Here is a 21,381-nt window from a genome sequence, read left to right on the forward strand (position 1 = left end):
GGACCTAAGGGAAATCGGTAGGGATGGAAAAGAGTATATAGAACTTGCTCAAGATAGGGAAAGATGGAAGGCCTGTGTTGCTGCAGCCATGAACCTTCGGGTTTAAGAAGGCTAGGGAGTTAGTTAATTAGTTGCAACATTGGCACATGCAGGTGTTGTCCGCTTATGTCGCATGTTAAAATTTGAGTGACGTTTCGCTCTTTCCCCTGCGACCCTATAGCGAAGCATTGTCCGCTTTTGTCGCGGAATTTCCTCTTGTCCGCATATGTCGCTGTCCGCATTGTCGCGACTCCGTTATTTGCACCCGTATGAAGATACAAGCTAACAATAATTATATTTTGCATCGTATTATTATCAACGCGGTCTGTAGAACTAGATAACTAGCAACATTTTTTTTTGTACTGGGTACAGAGTCTGAAAAAAACCTTGCTAGAAGGTTGAAACGTTACGTTTAGTTTATGTTTTAAAATAAAATAAATTTCTGCGTTGGTCAGCATATTGAGTTTTTCATATCATGGAAACAAGGCTTACTGGTGTTACAACAGCATGAGTGAACGACGATTTGTTGAAAGATATGACAATATTCAAAAACCTTTTATAATGCAAATTCTGAGTTCATGTTCCATTTTATGGACCATCGTGCCTTAGTGTTCAGGGGGGGGGATCTTGAGCAACTAATTCGGATATTAAATTGGCAAAATTACACCAGAGAGAAAATCTGATTGATTTATTCATTTATTTGGTCAATTTATGCACAATAAGGCTAATCGGGACTGGACCTATAGTTTAAAGTGGGATCCGAACCACCATGTGCCTCCACCGGGTATCGGAATCCGGTACCCCTTGATTACAAGGCGACGACACAACCACTGCGCCATAGGGGAGCACCCCCCCAAAAAAAAGTATAATGTAGAACAACCACCAGTAACAAAGTTCCAAAATATTTACGATGGCACTTTTTGCGAAACTTGGTTCGTACTCCTTTACAAGTGTCAGCAGTGGTGGCAATTAGGGGCGGGGCCGAGAGAGTGCAGTTGCCTCCCCCCTCGACTTTTTGAAACTTTTGCACCACGTTAACCTCATGTATCAAGGGAAATTAAAACTGTCCTTGCCCCCCCCCACTTTCGCACCTTGACCCCTTAGTTTTAGAACCCAATCGCCGCCACTGGGTTTGAGTGATTCAAATGTTTTTACCAAGGAATAAATGTCTGCAATTTCAAATTGATAAAAGTGATGAACATTTTGAGTGCTCCAAGAACAGTTTTGAATCTAAAAGTTGGCAACGGTGACTGCGTGACTTGTATCTGGAGACTGTGCAAAACCGGAATGAGCGTTCGCTAAAGATAAGAGAGTTTCTTCTTGCAAGGCCTTCCAGTTACCCGTGGGCTTTCGATGCTTGACGGGTCAAAACTCAGGTATATAGTTTTACTCGCCCGCCCGACCAGCCAGGCGATTCTGACCGATATGCAGCCCTCTGTTAGCAATCTTGTAAACCTTATTAACATATCTGCTGTCTATCACAAATTTATTTTACAACCTGGAGTAGAGTTTGATGTCTGCAATTATAACTTGACTTTCCTGGTAAGTAATTCTCTACCGTCTACTATAATAAATAAATCAAAGTCTACATATATCATATTTTGTAAATGCGAAATGTCATTGTTAAATGTTACAAACGATTTCTCATTGCACCGTTTGTTCCAGATTTAGCCACATTCTGGAAACCAGCGTGAAACGGGTTTCCCACATTTACAAGGTCAGGTGAACCCTTATCAGTTGTATTGGATGCCTCTGAACATGTTACTTCATACGTCATGGCGCTGTGGTGGATTTCTTCCCCTTCCCCTTTTACGTTGAACGGTAGTAATCCCCGACTGGGCACCACGAATCAATCACAGAAAAGCAGACTGTCTAGTAAATCGCATGCCATGTATTATTTCGAGCTCCTAGGTTTTGGAAAGTGAAATAAAAAAAGTATGTAACAAATTCATAATGGTTGACTTCTTTGGGTATTATTTCCATCTCTCTTTTCTACTTATTTCTCTGAAACTATTTTCTACTGTTTTCAGTATATCAATAGGTGTTTTGAAACATCTACTGTGTTCAGATTTTCAAAAAGATATAAATACAAAAAATAATAAGGAGGAATGAAATTAATATATACAGCCAAAATATTAAGCTGAACATATTATACACTATACTGAATAAATTATTTTTACTTGCAGTTTCTCTACTGTACTGGTTTCAGTAGATCAATAGGTGTTTTGAAACATCTATGTTAAGATTTTTTAAATTTGAATTACAATTTGTGTGTATCAAAACTTAGGGTATTATGCACCCGTCACGCTATACGGGGTCCAGCCCCTTATGACAAAAATAAAAGCGTGTCTGAAAACTAAAATATCCTTACCTGGGTTAAAAGCTGAGGATGTAAAGGGACACTCAGCACAAACAAAGACAACACACACACAGTATTGCGAAGATTATACTAACAGTAGGTCCAGTCACCAGAGCCTCGTTAGTCTGCAAAATGCAGTTCAGGGTGTACTACATGGAAGTGAAGTTGGTTTAGATTTTAAATAGATATAAAAACAAATTGTTAATCAGGAGGGATAAAAAGTTATATTTACACCTATCATGCTGAGCTAAACACACTACAAGGGTTTAAGGGATGACCTTCAACGAAGTACACCCAATTGTTGCTTCCACGTAGTACACCCTGACTTCAGTTTGCAGACGAACGAGGCACTGGCGACTGGCCCCATGACCAGTATAATTTTCTGTGTTGTCCTAGGTTTGGTCCTTCTGGGTGCTGAGTGCCTCTTTACAGCCTCAGCTTTTAACCGAATTCAAAATATTTTAATATTTTAATTACAACACGACGTTACAGTTATGTTACTTTAGTTCTGGTAAGGGGCTGGACCCCGTATAAAGTGACAGGTGCAAAATAGCCTAAGTGCTGACGCACTCAAAATTTTGAATTGAAATTCAAATTCAAACACACTACATGCAACATTACATGTAGTACTGAAGAGAATATTTGACTTGTAGTTCCTGAACTGTAATCACACATTAGGCCTATTGAAAGTGTTCAGTAGGAAATCATTGATTTTGAGTATTTCAGAGAGACACAGTAGAGTACTACAATTGATAACAGTAGATTCTATCTACTGTAAACAGTAGAAATTACGTAGGTTTATAACGACGATGAGTATAAAACAGAGGTAAAAACAATGATAATGAAATACATAAGCGACCTGGAGCAAACAGGAACGTAGATTGTCTGGCAGCGAGACGCAAGAGTTGATCAAGCGGTTGTAGCGTCAAATTTAGCTTAAAGCTCATAATTGATATTTCTACACGCGTTCAACATACAAGTTACATACAATGAGAGAATTGAATTGAGTTTACGTCTTACGTGATATGAGTCGAAACTATTGATGCACATTGAACTGTGAAGTGGATCAATATTCAATTCGATTAATTAGTAAATGGTGATATGGTGGGATTTTGTAACGAGATGTGCCGAATGGCTGACAGTATAATAAATTATAGACACATTGATTTGAGTTAATAATTTGAACAATCTTATAACGTGCGATTTTGCATGAAATTTTATTACTTGAATCTACATCACTTCATTGCAAATGCTACAAGGCATTTTATGGGGTGTAAAATTCTGTGTTCGATTCCCGTTCGGTTAACCCTATGATTTTTATTCTTTATTAAACCGAAAAATTATTTATTGCATTTTACTTATTACGAAAATTCGTATATTATTTTCTTTGCGAAATGTAGAGAAATATATTGTTTTTCATGCTTTTACAAGAATACAACTATGCATGGTGAACAAAAAATAATGTAAATAAATACTATTCACAAAATGATGTCAATAGTATTTATTTGTTTTGTTTCTTGATAAGTTTCTCTAAAATAAAAATGTATAATTCTCGCTGTACATGACATTTCGTCGAATATAACACGTGGATAATTTTTACGCAAATATTTGTAAAATAAGAAATTCGAAAACATATTCTGAAAAATTATTTTAAAAAAAAACATTGAAAAATCATTAGAAAGGAGTGTTATATTTTAAAAATAGATAACATTTTTATTTCTTTAAATTATTAATTAAATGCAATATTTAGTTGCTCTATATAATAACAATAGGAGTAATCGAACAGAAGTCAAACCTATAATATACCATCTTAAAAAAATAAAAAAATATGCAGTTTCTTTCTCGGAAATTACTGGCTAGTGCACGCTAGAACCTACCCTACCACTAAGAGAAGCCACGTCATAACCTCAATTTTCGAAGCTGTAGCCTCTCCATGTAAAACGATTGCGTAGTAAATACAATAGATTTTGCTTAAATGTTTTGTGACATTCATTCCACCTTTATTTCATTTGCTACAAAGGAGCGTTTGGGTGTGTTTATAAAAAGGCGGGTGGGGATTATATCTATAATTCACATTGAACGAATTGGTCTTAACTTATAATCATGCCGCATGAAGGAACGAACTCATGGGGTAGTGGTTATCGCACTGGGTTGTCACTAATGGTCGTAGGTTCAAATCCACACGGTAGCAAAAAAATTTCTTAAGCTTCGTTCATTCCCATTGTTACTATTTGAATTAGTGTTCTTTGAAATTAACAACGAAAGATTATACAATTAACACTCTTTCAAAATTGTAATATGAGGACAGGTTTCTTATTATAAGAACTGGAAATTTTAGTGGTCTCAACGCATCTAAAATCCAAAATAATAGATCGACGTTATTTTCCTACTGAATTCTAAGTCCACTTTATGCACAGGTAGGCTAATCGGGCCTGGAGCTACAGTTTAAAGTGAGATACGAACCGCTGTGTGTCTCCACTTGTTACCCTGCACTGAATTTAAACAAACAGCTCCCCGCCCCCATTTTTGAAACAAATTTACATGAAATATGGTATTTATAAGATAATCATTATTGATTTGATTGTCCCCCAATATCTTTCTGTTCCTCTCTTTTCCCCCTTTCCCCCCTCCCCACACACATGTATCAAAATAAATATTCTCTTAAGTTTGTATGTGTATAAATAAAACATTAAATACCCCCAAAAATCCTATTTATTTTCTACTTTCCGTCATCCCTCTCCCACTCCCACAATATTGGCGTTCGCTAGACCATAGTGGTAATGTATCGACGTCTTGTAATCAGTGTGTCCTTTTCCGAGTTCCAGTCAGGTCGCATAATGTTTCAGATTCCAATTTAAATGTATCCCGAGTCGCGATTAGCCTATGTGTGCAAAAAGTGATGTTAAAACGAACTCTTGACCTCAATAATGCAATTTGTGTATTTTCTTTCAGCTGTGGTTCTCTTTCCGCGAAAAATAACGAATTAACCTAATCATTAACTCAACAAATAAAAATGCATCTCTAAATTAATTAATGAAAACTTATTACACCCAAACCACTATTTTATCGTAAATGTAAATGAAATGTCATCTCACGTAGTGAAAACCATGTGAAAATTGTTCTAATGAGTGATACATATATTAAGTTCGTGAATTATAATTGGGACAATGTAATACTAATTTGAAACGATTAAAGGCAATTTAAGCGACAAAGTAAACTTTTGCGCATTCTTTCTGCTGATTCGCGTTATTGAAACAATATTTAACCAATGGGGACGTTATCTCATGTTTGAAAATTCTGCATTGGTTGAACTTCCTGTGGACAAGACCGTGAGTCACGCCTCCTGCTCCTCCGAATCGAAATTCACTCTGATTGGAGGATCGTATATTTTACAACACTTCCTTGTTTCAGAGCTACCAACATAATTTCGTAAGACGTTGGACTTAGAAAAAATCCATGCGACAGATTTTTCTAACATGACTGTACCTTCTGGATCTTCATTCCAGGTAGCTTCATGGATAACTTCTTCCAAACGGCATGACTTAAGATCGAACACTCACTTCCAGTGTCTATCACACAAGTTACAGGAATGTCTAATAATTTAGCATAAACTATGGGAGATTTATATCTTCTTGACTCCCTAGCAGACTGCAGTTCAATTTTCAGCTTCTGTTCTGTTTCAGTCATGTGGAAGTTTACTTGTAACTCTTGGATATCTTCCGCGCAGGCTCGTTCCTGTAGTAACCTAACGGGAACGGCACATCCAGACAAGGTCTTAGTTTGTTTGCGGTGAAGGAGACCTGGACCGCTGATGAAACTCACGGGCCGAAGCAACAGCAGCTTCTTGTTCAGACGTGAGCTCACGATTTCTGGCCTCTGAAGGTTCCATAGATCTGGATCGGTTTCGAGGAAAGTTCCTTCTGGAAGGAGATTGGCTGTTTCTCCCTGAATTTACTCCCCTCGAATCTATTTCTCTGACTTTCATTAGAATTTCTGTTAAAATTCCATCCAAGCCTCCAAGAATTTCTTCTCTGGGGATTTTTCCCGTCGCTATTTCGTCTAGGCCTGGGTGAATTCCCACCAGACCTTCTCCCCCTGTTCTGGATATTTCTAACCTTAAAGTTTTTCTGCCCATTTGCTTCTTTGTTCTTAAATTCTTCCCTATTCTTCCACGCTTCAGGATCATCGTAAATATCAAAGTTCTTGAGGAAGTGTGCGAGATTATCTATTGACTTGGGCTCGTGAGCAAAACAAAGGTTTCCTATCTTATAAGGCAATTGCCCCACAATTAAGTTTATCACTTCCTCTTCACTGAAGTGATCGGCCAGGTTTCGATATACTGCATACACGTTCCAAGCATAACTCTCCATATTCTCATGGATCAGCCGAGAGTACCTCCTGTTTTGTACTGCCGCCAATTGTCGCTGCTTTGCTTTCTTGGAAGCAAATTCTTCGCGGAACTTCTTGCAAAAGTCTGCGTTATTCTGGAAATTATCTATGTTAGCCGCCAGCCAATGCTCTGCCTTTCCAGAGAAAACCCGGGGTAATAGTTCTAGAAGATAATGTTCAGGAACTTGCATCAGTTCAAAACTTACGTCCAGTTCCCGCAAGTACTTTTCTGCAGACTGCGCCTTAATGTCCCATTTGAACTTAGGGATATGACCAATGTCTGCCATCTTGGGCATCTTAAATCCTGCTCGCCTCCTTGGTGGAGACTCACTAGAACTGTCTCTCCAGAGTCCTCTCTCTATTTTCTATCGAAGCTATCTCCTTTGGATGAGGATCTCCACAGGATAAATTAGGTGGTCCAAACTCAGGAGCATCTGGATTCAAATTACGTCGCTCTGGAGAAGAGTGAAAGGACTCCACAATGACTGAAGCCTCTGGACGGACTTGAAGTTGTTCAAAACGTTCTTGCAAATCGCTTACTCTCCGCACCACTAAACCTGTTTGGTCCGCCATCTCCCTTCTAAGCGTCCTTTCTAGTAGACCCACCTTTCCAATGGTGTCATCAGCGATCTTCTTATGGGATATAGAGATACTTTGCAAACTTGCTTCAACCTTTTCCATCTCAGTCTCTAACATATTCTCCTTTTGCTCTACAGCTTGAATCTTTTCTGTATAGGCTTTCACAGACTCCTCAATCACCACTACCCTCTCGATTACGAGTTTCAGCTTTTCTTGCATAAAGTTAGCCATCCCGGTTTCACAGAACTTCGTTATGTAAAGAGCTGTTCAACCTGACCTGAAGTTTCATTTCTTCTTCTTTCTCTTTCTTTCGTCCATCTTCTATAGACTGAATCAGAGTATCTAATTCGTCCTTTCGTTTCTTTTCATCATCCTTTTTCTCTTGTTCTCGTTTTTCATCATCCTTTTTCTCTAGTTCTCGTCTCTTTTCATCATCTTCTCTCTCCCTCTTTCGTTTATCTTCTAGAGACTGAATCAATTGTACCACATCGCCGATAGAGGGCTGCTGGTAGCAACAGGTTCTGCTTCAGGGTTGGATGCAGACCTGCATGCATTACACATGACGTCATCTACCATCGTGGCCATATCTTGTTCATCACAACTAAAGTGCCAGAGCCTCGAACAATGGCAACACTGGAAGTGATCTGTTTCGTCACCCCTTTCCACACAGCAACCGTACTACTTTTGCGAGTCCATTATTTTCTTTGATCTACTCCTCAGAACTCTTCCACTAAACTCACTGTTCATTACACCGCCGGGAATACTTCACACAATTTTCAAGTCTTTCAGACATCAACACTATAGTTCCATTGTACTGTGTATTTCGGGTACACACACCACGTTTCACAGTTCTAAGTCTTTCGGGAATAAACACAATGTGCGCCAACAATCCTTCGGGCCCCACGTTGGGCTCCAATAACTGAAACGCCCCGGGTTCGACCACACATACGGCCTCGGCACAACGTGCAATTGCGGTATCTCAGAATAGTACTTGACTGCAACGTACCGGGTTCGACGTTGTGACGGGGAACATTATTCAGTTTTACCCATGATGTTAGCTCTTCTCTAGCCGGAGATATGATGTTCTTATACACTCAGGGTTCGGGTATATATATAATGAAAGTTAGCGTCGACTTAACAAGTTTATTACAGTGGGGTGAAATTAGATATCCGCACAAACACAAAGTCACAATATCTCCTGATACGATTTCACTGCACTTTGTCGTTCCTGAAGTTCCAGGTTCGAATTTCCTCTGCAGACATCTTGGAGAGGGAGGACAGTGACCATTCAATTTTTCGTCCAGTGGAGAATAAGGGACCTTATTTTTCTTTTAGGACATTGGAATACAACTGCGTTGACATTGGGGACGATGGGGCATTAATTTAACGATTCAAGGAACATTTAAATCTGCTTTCCTAGTAAAGAGTAATATCAACAAGCAAAAGAAATTTACTATAAGCTTATAATATATAAAGCTTAGTTAAACGTTATTTACTTTAATAATTTAATAATGCTAAGCTGAAGACAGTAATTAAACACTGCTTATTTATCCCTTAATGAAAAATTAACTAACGATGAACATCACCCTTCATATAATCTACCAGAGTAGGCCGAAAGATGACGTCATTTCTGCATCGACTGTTGTGAAATGTATAATCTACTAGTAGGCCAAAGAATACGGATACCCTTCGTATAATCTACTAGTAGGCCGTCTCCCAACAGTAAATATGTCCACGAGCTAAACCGTAACCCAATACAATGCGTATAATCTACCTGTAGGCCGTACAAGGAGTAAGTTTCCATTCTACAGGCAGGCCACACTGTAGGAGGTTGAGCTTTAAACAATGCGTATAATCTGGTAGGTCACCCTAATAACATGCTTTTTCGCACCTCGGCTTGAGTCCATGTCCAGACTGGTTGCACGCTCGATTTTATATCAGTAATTTCTGGATGGGAGGAGAAACACGTTAATAAAAATTGTAAAATTAAGACATTTTTGTATGTCTGGATGAAGGTGTTATTACTATAAATATTCGAAATTTATTTTAAATCTACCGAAATGATAAGTCATTTTGAGTTTGCTTGAAGAACAGGTTAAAATATGTTCTTGTTTGAGAAATCCATAATTAAATATTAAATATGATAGAATTGTGAGTTTTACAGTGTTACTAGGTTTGTATTCTCTGATGAGATTTTGTTTACTACTTTTAAAAGGTTGCTACAGACAAGCAGAAATGAAATTCCCTGATTTTCCAGGACAAAAATTTAGATTTTCCCTGACAATTATAAACTAAATTCAGGTTTTTGCAAATTGAAATAAGAATGTCATACAGATCCAGGTATATTAAGTACCTATATTAGCTTCCACGAAATTGCCTTCATTTCTTTAGGATTTGCATTCAAACTGCAAAATAGTGAATTTGGAAAATTATTACTACTCGCAATGGCCGCGGTAGCGCAGTCGTTAGGGCGTCTGACTACCATGCGAGAAACCGGCGGGGGAGAACCTGGAATTTTCCCACCTGTTCAAGTGGCTCCGGCGCCCACCCAGCGTCGTATAAAGTGGGTACCTGGAGGAAACTCCGGGGGGTAAAGGTGGCCGGGGGCGTGGTATTGATCACATCAACCCCAACTTCGGCCGTGATCAAGAATGTGTGAGGCCCTAACCCCACACCCCCTATACGCCTCCATGGCGTGGTGCATAGCACAGGGGATCACTTTTTTTTACGTTTTATTCACAAGCAAGGGAGGAATTACGGGATTTTTTAATATTGTTTTTCAATACAATAATTGATTATTTTTAAAGTTAAGACTAAATGAGATAGAGTGAAGTGATTGATGCAAAAAGGAATTTTGTAGTTTTTGAATCTCTTTAGCCTTTCTCGTTATTATGCGTTGATATTTCCACTGAGGTTTGGAACCCTCTGCTTGCAAGAACCATGAGTGCAGACTCATTTTTCAATTCACAAACCTACTTCTCTGTTCTATGTAAAGCAAACAACTTAACCCTTGCACACAAGTGAAACAATTGAATCACACAAAACAGTGTCATATTTCCTTACATTATCAATGGGATTTCTCCTTCAGTACAAACATTCACAGTACTGTGAAACTGCCAACATGTATTTATACCATTATTACTGGACAGTTCTAGGTTAAAAATGGCAGCATTCATACAGTCTCCCACAGACTGCAAGGTACGTGTGGTAATCAGATTTTTGCATGCTCAGAAACCAGCATCTTTGACCACTCCCTGTACAGTCCTGGTCTTGCATGTACCCACTTTCATCTCCTTGTTCAGCTGAAGATATTTCTGGCAGGACAAGGTTTTGACAGCTATACTGCAGTACAGATAGTTCCAGTGCCATGGGGACAAAATTTAGTGTCATGCTACGACCAATGCCAGAACAACAGTGGTGATTATGCCGAAAATTAGATTAGGAGTCACTAATTCTACTGATATTCTTGTTTTATATACGTATGCCTACTCGGTAGGGACCTTGAACTTTTGTTGTTTTTATTCCAAATTTGTGTTATTCTTTATTTTTACTATTCAGTGTTATTTTCCCCAAAATTCACATTTTCATTTTAGCGCATTTTGTGGCAAATATAGAGGTAAAGGTGGTATTATGAGCCCCCATTTTGTTTTGTATTTTTTTTAAATTTGATTTTTAACTTTTTTGTTCAGATTCTTATGATAATTTTAACTACAACATTTGATAAAACTACTGTTAAAATATAAACCAATTTGAGCAACTTTAAGGATATGAAAAAAAATACAAAACAAGTCAATTTGTGAAAAAAAAGTTTTGTGCTGGGAATATGAGCCCCTAGGAAAAATAGAATAACTTATTTAGAAAAGTGTATGACAAATTAAATCATACAAACATTTTATTCATTACAAAACCTTAGAAAAGATATTATGATGTGAAATACCATAAAAGAGTTCATAACAAGATCATTGAAAAAATCAATGCAAAACCAATTGTAAGGGTAATTAAAAATGAATTGAAAGGGTCATTAAGAAACCATTTGAAAAGTTTTATTTTGTTTCTTTGTAATGTATATTTACAAAAGTCGCAAATTTAAATATCCTTCTCGCATCCAGCGCAGTCGTTGTGTGCCCACATTTCACAGATGAGACATTGCACCTCAGCAGTAGCGGCTCGTGCCTAAAATAACAGGTGAAGAAGTATATTTATAGGCAATGAAAACAAATAGTAAGTGCCAGTGCCCCCCAATTTAAAACGTCTTTTTTGTCTTCATCCGTCCATCTGGAAAATGGTGTCTGCAACAAATTACACACTAAGTCATTTACTGTGTTCATTGTAGAAACCACAGCTCAACACATGAACACAACACACGATAGGAAACGCGAAACACACACGCGGAACAAGATCTCGCGAGAACGCGAAGATTTTGCCACAAGCACTGGATGCGATGTTTTCTCCGACGAGAGAACTGCTTCATCTAGAAGGCGACACCCGTTCAAGGCCAACGCTAGGTGACGTCACCGCTGCCATGACAACCGGCTAAGTTTTCCGCAACCTAGCGGTGTTTGCTCTTGGGTTGGGACGAACTCAATACGTGCGTAGCGCCGAGCGGCGTGTTATTTGAGTATTATCGTGTGCGTTCTGCTGGGAAATAGTTTAATTTAACAAGCAAATGAAAAATGTCAATATTAATTTGAAAATTAGGTGAAAACATCTGCACTTGTTGCACTTGGCCAGCCGCCACTGACCTATAGTTCTCCTCGATCATCTGCTGAAAATAGACTCTCGCAGAACAGACAAACTGCTTCTTCATCACCGGGACTTTCCACTCCGATTGGTGTTTCTAAGACATTTTCCCCAGAATCGATATCTTATTCACAGGATTCCTCATCTGAATCTTGATGAAGCTTCGGTTTCACTGCATGCTTTGTTTTAGTTTGTGTTTTTTTCAGTAGGCTGTTGATCATCTTTTGCTTTATATCCTTCAGTTTTATTTTCCCTTCAGCTGAGTCTGACTTCTTTCTTTGTCTCCAGTAGCCAACAGAGCATCTTTGTACGGAGACTATGTAATCAAAGCTGTTTTGGAGGGTTTAGGACCTTTGTTAGTAACTTTCCTCTTTGGTTCGGGAACAGGCCAGATATCTTTTGGAGACACAGAATCTTCTTCTGCTTATCTTTACACAGACCGGAAGGCCCTGCCCATGCCAAATCTGCAGCAGCTGGTTGCAATCTTGTTACTTGCACATTCTCCAAAACTGGTGAACTTGCAGTTCCAGCGCGGTTTGATTCTGCAATTGTCGTGCCAGATGCATTTTGACCATCTTCTTGTGGAGTTTCGGTACCTGTGTTTTGTCCTCTTACTGCATTGTTGAGGATTTAGGTATTTTCCCTTTGCCTTTTTGCAGGGTTTCCAAATCCAGTACCACTTGAGAGGAAGGTGCAAAGTCCACAGCAGAAAAAACATTCTGGTTACATGGATATAATCCTGTAACCTGAAACCCATTCACAGCAATGGATCCGGTCTGGCAAGTCAAATAAGCCTTTCCCAATAGTTCGGCAATATCATAGGGTCCAACATCATAGGGTCCAACAGGTCTCTCACTGTGAAGCATCCACTTGCGTATGTTTTCACTGTAGTCATGTTTCAAAGCGCCAAGAAATGTATTGTCAAGAGGCTGCAGTTTATGCGATATGTGTGGGGGTAAACTTACAATGGATATGCCATTTTCTCGAGCAAGATTCACAATGTCAATGTTTTTGGTGTGGGAGTTGTGGCCATCTAGAATAAGGAGAACAGGGTAATTTTTGAGGGTTTAGTTTTGTCAATAAAGTGCGTTAGTCAGTCTGAAAAGTTTGCTTGTATCCATCCGGACGGGTGACATCTACCAATTGCCCCAGGTGGAGCTCAGACATATTTTTCCTAAGAAAAATGAAGATAGGAGGTACAAAAGTTCCCCCTGCACTCATGCAGCAGACTACTGTCACGAGAGACCCCCGTTCAGCAGAACTCAGAGCTCCCACTTGCCTTTTTCCTCTCAACCCAACCCAATGATTCGAGGGATTTTGCTTTGAACGACATGAAATACTCTATCTGCCGGGTAGTTGTGTTTGGCGTACTCGACTTCCAGGATATCAAAGAAATTGAAGACTGCCTCTTTGTTAAAGCCATTTGCTCTTGAAAACTATGTCGCAGCAGGTGTCAAGAGATAAAATATTGTTATGACGATTCATGAAGTGGTCGAACCAAACTCTACCAGCTAACCCCTCTTCTGTGAATAGGTGATTAATTCCATTTCTTTCACACAGTTGGTAAGCTACCCTACGAACATCTTGTCTGGTAAGACCATAGAATTTACTTTCCATGATAAGTAAATACTCTACTAACTCTGTTTCCAGCTCCTCGCCCATTATAGGTTTTCTCCCTAATTTTGTTAAAGCGGCTTCTTCTGGTGGTTTGTCAACTCGAACAAGTCTTTGAAGAGTAGGTCTTGGAACAAGAAACATTTTTGATGCCTTTTTCAATCCCATATCTTTGTTTCTTACAGTCTTGACCATCTTCAGTATTCCAGTTTTTTTCTTTTGGTCTTGTTTTTTTGACCTAGCACTTTTGGTGACATCTGAAAAGACAAAGTTGAAACCACTCCTGTAGTGTATATAATATGAGCCCCTTAAAGTTTGGGGGCTCATATACCAAGCACGATGGAGGCTCATTTTACAACCCTTGCCATATTGGAATTGGAACATCCATAACGAATCTTTGTTACTTGCAAAATTACATAGTATCTACACAAAACAATCTTTTAAACATGCTTTATCCAATGCAATAATGAACTAGGATGAATTTAAATGAATAAGTACTGCAATTAAAAGCAAAACACCTTTCAAAGTTTTTCAGATCGAGAAAACAAAAAGAACACGTTCACTCAAACTATCAGCTGCAACTGAACGAGAACTCTCTGGCGGCAAAAAAGCGTTACTAAATTATCAGTTCAAATCGTCGCCGTCAGGTTCAGGCCACTCCATGAACAGATATTGGGGGGGGGGGGCTCATAATACATGAATGGCTCATAATACCACCTTTACCTATACCTAAAATTATACCTTCATGGTGTTCTTAAACTACAGTTTTAAATTATAGGTCACGTGGTGTACGTATTGGCGACAGTTTGATATGTTGTATCTGATTTTAGAGATAGTTATTTTCCATTATTTCTCACTCGACAAATGGCGATGTTACGACTTCCCTGTGGCGGTAGGCAGGTACGTATCCAAGGGGGCCTTAGGGGGCTCGAGTCCCTCCCGAAAGTTCTGTTTACACTAGATAAAATGAGGTTTTTGATTTCTTGGTGTGAAAAAAAAATAATGTGACTAATTTAAGAAGAGAAATAATTGTGGAGGCAAGACTGTTCTGTAACCCTGTTATTGATAATGGCACGTATCCAAGGTGTGATACAGGGGGCTCGACTCCCCGCCCAGGATTTTTTCAGTTTACACTACATATAATTAGATTTTTGGCTTCTTGAATAATGTGACAATAATTTAAGAAGAGAAATAACTATAGAGGCAAGACTTGAGAATGTTCTATAACCTTGTTATTGTTAATAGCACGTATCCAAGGTGGCGATCAGAGGGCTGCAGCCCCCAGATAATTTCAGTTTATACTATATAAAATTAGGTTTTTGTCTTCTTGAATAATGTGACTATAATTTAAGCAGAGAAATAATTATCAAGGCAAGACAGAATGTTCTATAACCCTGTTCATAATATTGCACGTAAACTTCTCTTGCGCTTTCGGTGCTGTCGCAGCGAACTTTAGCACTCCGTAAAGACTTGTCAGAATTTGGAAGCTGCGCAACAAAGGTAGCGCCACAAGTAGAACGATTCGTTGCAAATTTTAATATCTGGAAAACGCTAGAGGAAACGTTCTTGAATAAGAAGTCTAACTACTGGCAATATTAACGAATCGTTTTATCTGCGGGACGTTCTAGAATATAATGAGGATATAAATACACTGATTCAATTTCCCGGTTGATCTGTACAACAGAATCGGTTAATGAAACTTCAAAGGTAAGTGTGACAGTTCATACAGTTTATTAGTAATCAGTCAGTGTCCATTGGTAGTTTTATAAGATCTAGTGCTTCGAAAATGAAAAGGACTAAATACCGTAAAGTAACGAAGTCTACTATTAGTTCCAGTTCGGGTCGAAAGCTGAAGAAATTGACGACAGCCGAAGTTCCGGAGACTGTAGTGCTAGTTCGAGTCGAGGGCCGAAGAGATCCAAGGTGTCTCTATTAAAGTGAATATTTCAGCAGTACCGGGTATTGGAGCGGTTTATTAAAAAAGAAATAAGCTGCACAGATCAACTGAAAATCAAAGTTTTGAATGATGATTTAGTTGTGCCCGGACCAAATTTCGTGTATGCAGTCCGAGAGTTTCATAGCATAAAGAAATACTTTTTTTTAAGCCTACTGAATTCGACGCACACAAACACTTAACTACCATAAAGGGACAACCGAAAATTTTATGAATGTCGAGAAGAGAAAGCAAGATGTTGCATATGTAAACATTTTTGGCGGAAATTGCAGGCTCTGCCAGAACCCGAATCAGGGTTTTGGCACACCGTGCCATTGCTCTAGCAACTGAGCCACCCTTGACTTGCATTTTCACTAAAATGTCTACATAGTACGTGTCCTGTGTGTGTCAAATGGTAAGATATTACCTATATAATGAACACATGAAATAAAGGAGAAAGAAGAAAACTGAGGAGCATTCCCACCGGTTAAGAAGACATTTTACTTCTGTAGTCAACACGAGCTGCCGCTTCGAGGTGACTGACAGTGGCCTAATAAAGGAGATTTCACAAGTCGAACGTAGGTTTGTGCGGCCTTTTATGTCGCTACGGTGAGAAAAAGGTTGCTGTTGATTGGCTCATTCCAAACGACATCAAGTGTCCCTTCGGTCTGAAACCTTTCTAACTTCTTTAAGATCCAAGTCGCAAGGATAAAAAAAATAGTGCTTTGTTACGGTTAGATGCGAGGGCAGGCGACACCCAAAAGGATAATATCCAAACCTGCAGGAAGAACGCATCTTACTTCAGTCTCCAATACGAAATGATAAAAACTTCTGGTGAGTTTATTTAAAAAAAAAAAAAATGTCCGAGATAAAGAGTGGCATCCCCAGGATATTTGGAAGGGGGAGGGTTATGCATACTATTTTTGGTGGTCAGTCCTCATTTTGCAGTATTTTCCTGTCTTTGACGCTTTTTTATTTTTTTTAAGGTCAAATGGGGTTATGACCCCCACCAACCCTCCCTTGGTTACGTCACTGGAAATAAATGAGTAAGCATTTGATCACATTGGGAGACTAAACATTCGATGTGTTGGGAACGGAAGGGTTTTCACTGCATTAATTGTTTCGCGATCCAGCTGTATTCGAGAAGACATCCTTTGTTTCGTGCCGATACATGACGAGACTGCTTAGACACAATTTTGAACACTTGCGAATGCTTAGGCCTGAATATGAACAATTTGGTGGGTTTCGGCTTTTATAAGAACTGCAAACATGGGAGGACAAGACACATTAGTGGTGTTCAGGCTCGAATCAGAAATATTCGAGAACTGTCAGCATCCCGTTCGCAGCCCACACTTTGAATCTCGCGTGGATTGTTCATCCCGTGCGTGTGTAACAGCTTCGCAAAAACAGCTTCCTTGCACCTCCCCCCACTCGGTTTGGAACCCAATCGCCACTACTGGCCTTAAACATACAATTGTGAGGTTCTATCTATATCCCTTAAAAATATTGTGTTCGCCCCCCCCCCCCCCGAAAGGAATTCCTGGATGAGTGTCTGGCGGTAGGTAAGCACTCGATCTCAAAAATCTCACCACTTGGCTCGGTGATTCAAAACACTTCGAGTGACAATGATGATGCGGCTTCTATGTGAACCCTGCTACATTGCTCTGTAGTGTAAATTGTTCTGATAGACGTTGAGAAAATCTTGGGAAATATTTGATTGAATGTGGTTGTCAGAATTATTCCACGTACAACATGCATTATAGATTTCTAGGGGTTGTGCGGGACAAAATCTCTAGTCGGGACGGGAAGTTTTTTAAATCCCGGCAGTCGGGATGGGAAAAATTCGCAATTTCCCGACTTCCCGAAGCTCTGGAAATCTCGAATTCTACAAGTAGTTTTCACCTTAAGTGATTGTTTTTGCATTTCTGGAATAAAAACTAACAATTTCCGATAAGTTTCAGACACTTACAATGCAGAAAACATTGAGAATTAACGACTTTTTATTCGGTATTTCCCGTCTGCTCGGGATTCCGAAAAGTCGGGGAAGTAATTTCCCGAAGTCTGAATCGGGCTAGAAAATGTTTTTCCGATCGACTTTTCGGGATCCCGCATACCCCTATAGTTTTCACTTTCATAAAATGTTGGAAAACTTTGTGCGTTCTAGATACACAAATAGGCACATTTTGTTTCTTTAAGCCTTTAAGACATTAATGTTGGATTTCGAAGTATTTTTCGTTGTTAAAGCACATTTTTAAAATTAGCGAAAAATACAAACAATTCATATTTAATGCCAAATTCTAGTTATTTCGCTATTTCGAACGGGTGAAAAATTGTACACACATCACATTCATAAACACTACTTCGCAGCAATTGACATTTTTGACTATTACCGCGTTTGCGAAAAATCAAGGTCCCTACTAATTGGAACCTACTTTATGGACGCCCATCGTATAAATCAGTACATGAAAATTGAAAATGTAGCAGGTCTGGCAGAGAAACGTCAATTACTGAAGAAAGTGACATGCTTTTAGGATTGAATGATTAGAGTAATTATGATATTAAAATATTTACGTATTTATTATAATTTCATAACATTGGACATTCCACAAGTTTAAACAAACAGGACCAAAAATAGGGGGGGGGGGCGTGAATTGCAATACGAGTGTTGCAGAAAACTTTAGGTTGAGAACATCATGCACTTTGTCAAATTTATATGACGTTTACCAATGCAAATTTCGGTTTCACTTTTTCGTGACATTATTCAACATATATATATATCCCGATTTCATGGATTCTTCTTGACATGGAATTAGTTCCATGTCATTGTAAACTAATGTTAACCTGTGCAAAACCAGTATTACGCCTGTATGATGAAAGAAAACCTTTGTACGCTTTTCTACATTGAAAAAGATTAAGTGAGCCAGGAGAGTAATAAAATTCCAGCAGCATATTTGCAGTGGTGCAGCAGACTAAGGCTCCACCTTTGTTGGATATTGGATTCTACAAACGTCGTAAATGACTAAAAATGTCATACTGGAACATGATGTTCCGAACATCCAAGAAACATCGATTCATGAGAGCGCAATGCATGTGATTTTGTCGGATTTCGCAGAATGACAAGTATCGAACTGCTATACGTTCGACAAAAATCGCATTGATATAAGGAGCAAAAAGTTTGTTCAATGAAATGTTGTACCAAACCAGAAACTCTGATGTACAAGGCTCTGTTTATGCATGGAATTTTTGTCAGATGTTGCAGTCAGAGACATCCAACAAAAATAAATTCCATTAGAATGCCATGCATGCGATTTTTGTCGCACGTTGTAGTGAACATTTTGTCGAAGTTCAACATTAGTCAGACGGCGATATCAGGCAAAAATCTTATGCATCAATGGAGCCTAAATGTTCATCCAACAAATGCTGTACCACGACATTCAACAAATTACAGGGTTGCATAGTGCCCTTTTTGTTTCCATGTTCCTTCAGAATGTCCGACAAAATGCCATGCTACGACACCCAACAACTATCGGATAGTGCCACAGTGATAATGTCCCTCCCACCCCCATCTGTTGGACTGTTCTGTCCCCTTGCTACTACCATACAGACAAGAAAAATAAATTTCAATGCATTAGGGGCACGCCCCCCCCCCACTACTTTTTGCCATTTTTGCCTCTGCACTATGCTATACCTTATCGACCAAAGAAAAGTAAACTCTCCTTGTCAGTCCCCAATTTTGGAACCCAATCGCCGCCACTGCTTTTGTTAGGTGACACCATTGAACTCAGAAGTATGATATTTACTGGGTACGAAGTTTCGTAATAATTTAATATATAATTGTTAGATCACAATATTAGCTTAGAGATCCTGTAAACGTAACCTAGCCCAGGACCCCTTTTTACTAATAGATAGCGGCGAAAGTAGACCGAGATTGCAGACTTTTACTTACTGGGCCATAGTTTTGGATCAAATATCACAGTTATTTGTGTTTTCTGCACACTGGAACCAATTTTATATCACGTAAAATATAGAAATCTGTCAAAAAAAAATCAACGTAATTCTCTGGAGGGTCAACGGTTCCATTGGCTGCATGCTATATGAAGGGGAAGCATTCGACTGTATAGTTTTACAGGACAATCTAGATTCTTTAAAAAAATAATGTTTATACAACAGTTAAGTTAATATTGCCCAATATTTAACAATGAAATGTCTTTCAATAATTGTTAAATAACTGCACAACGAAGTCCGTGAAAATTTTAGACATCTATTAATGTATTAAAATTGAATTCAGTTGAACTTAGTCTTTCGTTAAGGATCTATTTCCAGCAAGTTCCTAGTATTGCTTTGAACAAAGCAATATTACGAGTTTTCAAGCAGTTATTTCATGTCTGACGTTGGATTGCGGAATTACTGAAATCAAATAACTGACAACCGACCAAATGTATTATCGTTTAGATTATTTAGGTTTCGAAACCTAAGTGTTGAAGCCAGTAAATCTGTATCGGGTATTACGTTCTTAAATTTCACTTCCAGTTACGTCGAAATCGAACAAAATAACAACTTCGTGAAGCAACATTCAAATTGAAATTTCTTTGCATGTGCAAGCTTCACTGTTGATAGCAAATCGCTCGCAAAATATTAATCACCATTTTAACAATTGTGAGATATTTACACTTACCTTATTCTGGAACAATCGTTTTTTTGCACTGCCCCTATAACCACTTGTCGAAGACTATCTATGCGTTTCTCCCCAGGCGTAGTAACCTTTTGCTGTCTGGTGGAAGCAGCTCCAAGGATTACTGGTGGCTCCCTCTAGCCAGGTATATGTCACGTGATATACTTTTAACAGCAGACGACTGTTTCCAGAAAGCTGTCGATGAGAATTCCTTGCTTGCACAGCAACGTTATATCATTATCATAATCTGTGTTTCTATATGTGTTGTGTTTAACATTATCGAAAGGCAAAGGAAATTGCTATACAATCGAGATTGTAAGTTTTTATCCATGTTGTTTCATCAATGATGTATTTACGATTGCCCAGAGAGAAATATATTCTCGGTGGTGTATTAGTTATCTTATGGCACTGTTAAACCACGAATATTTGGATCGACAAAGTAAGACATTTTATTCATGATTCATGGTAAAAATATACGACATAAAATCGTAAATCAAAGGGTTTTTCTTGTATCGGTTTTTTTTTACACTGCTTTCCCTCTTTTTCTCCTGTCGTGCTGATGAAGATAAATGATGAACCCGAAGCCTCTGACCAAGGGTGAATCCAGACATTGTTTGTCGGGGGGGTTTATGACTTCCACAGGTCTCAATTGCATTTGAGCGGTAGTATGGTTTAACATAACATTTTTGTTTAAATCCACCAGATTAATGAAATTCCTGATGATGATGAATGAACTTCTGAAACGTTGGAAAGTTAAGTGATGCACAGGAAATCTCAGAAGTTCGAAAATTAGAACAGAATATTGTGTGCGTGGTAATAATATCACATATCGATAGTTTTTTTTTTTTTTTTTTTTTTTTTTACAAACGGGGAACGGGTGCTCTTCTTTGTGAGACGTGATCAACTCTCCCTTCCCCCACACCCTTTCAAGCTGTCCATACATTATCAAATGAAACACGAACAACACATTGAATTCAACGCTTAAGGGAATTGACGTCGGAGAACACGTTATGTTTCATCTCGAATCTGTAGTTAACGCCAGGCCCGTAGCCAGGT

The 21,381-nt window shown here is 38.8% G+C and overlaps 1 protein-coding gene across 1 annotated transcript in view; it reads right to left on the reverse strand.

Annotated features, from left to right (window-relative positions):
- LOC145991467 (uncharacterized) overlaps window positions 1-20,475 on the reverse strand; it is a 33,781-nt gene extending 13,306 nt beyond the window's left edge. The window contains exon 1 of the mRNA XM_083127473.1: window positions 20,329-20,475. The gene's annotated coding sequence lies outside the window, so the exon portion shown is untranslated. The remainder of the gene's footprint in view (window positions 1-20,328) is intronic.
- Window positions 20,476-21,381: the final 906 nt, after the last annotated feature.

Source organism: Lepisma saccharinum, chromosome 8 (genome assembly GCF_977018435.1).
Source record: "Lepisma saccharinum chromosome 8, izLepSacc3.1, whole genome shotgun sequence".
Lineage (NCBI taxonomy): Eukaryota > Metazoa > Arthropoda > Insecta > Zygentoma > Lepismatidae > Lepisma > Lepisma saccharinum.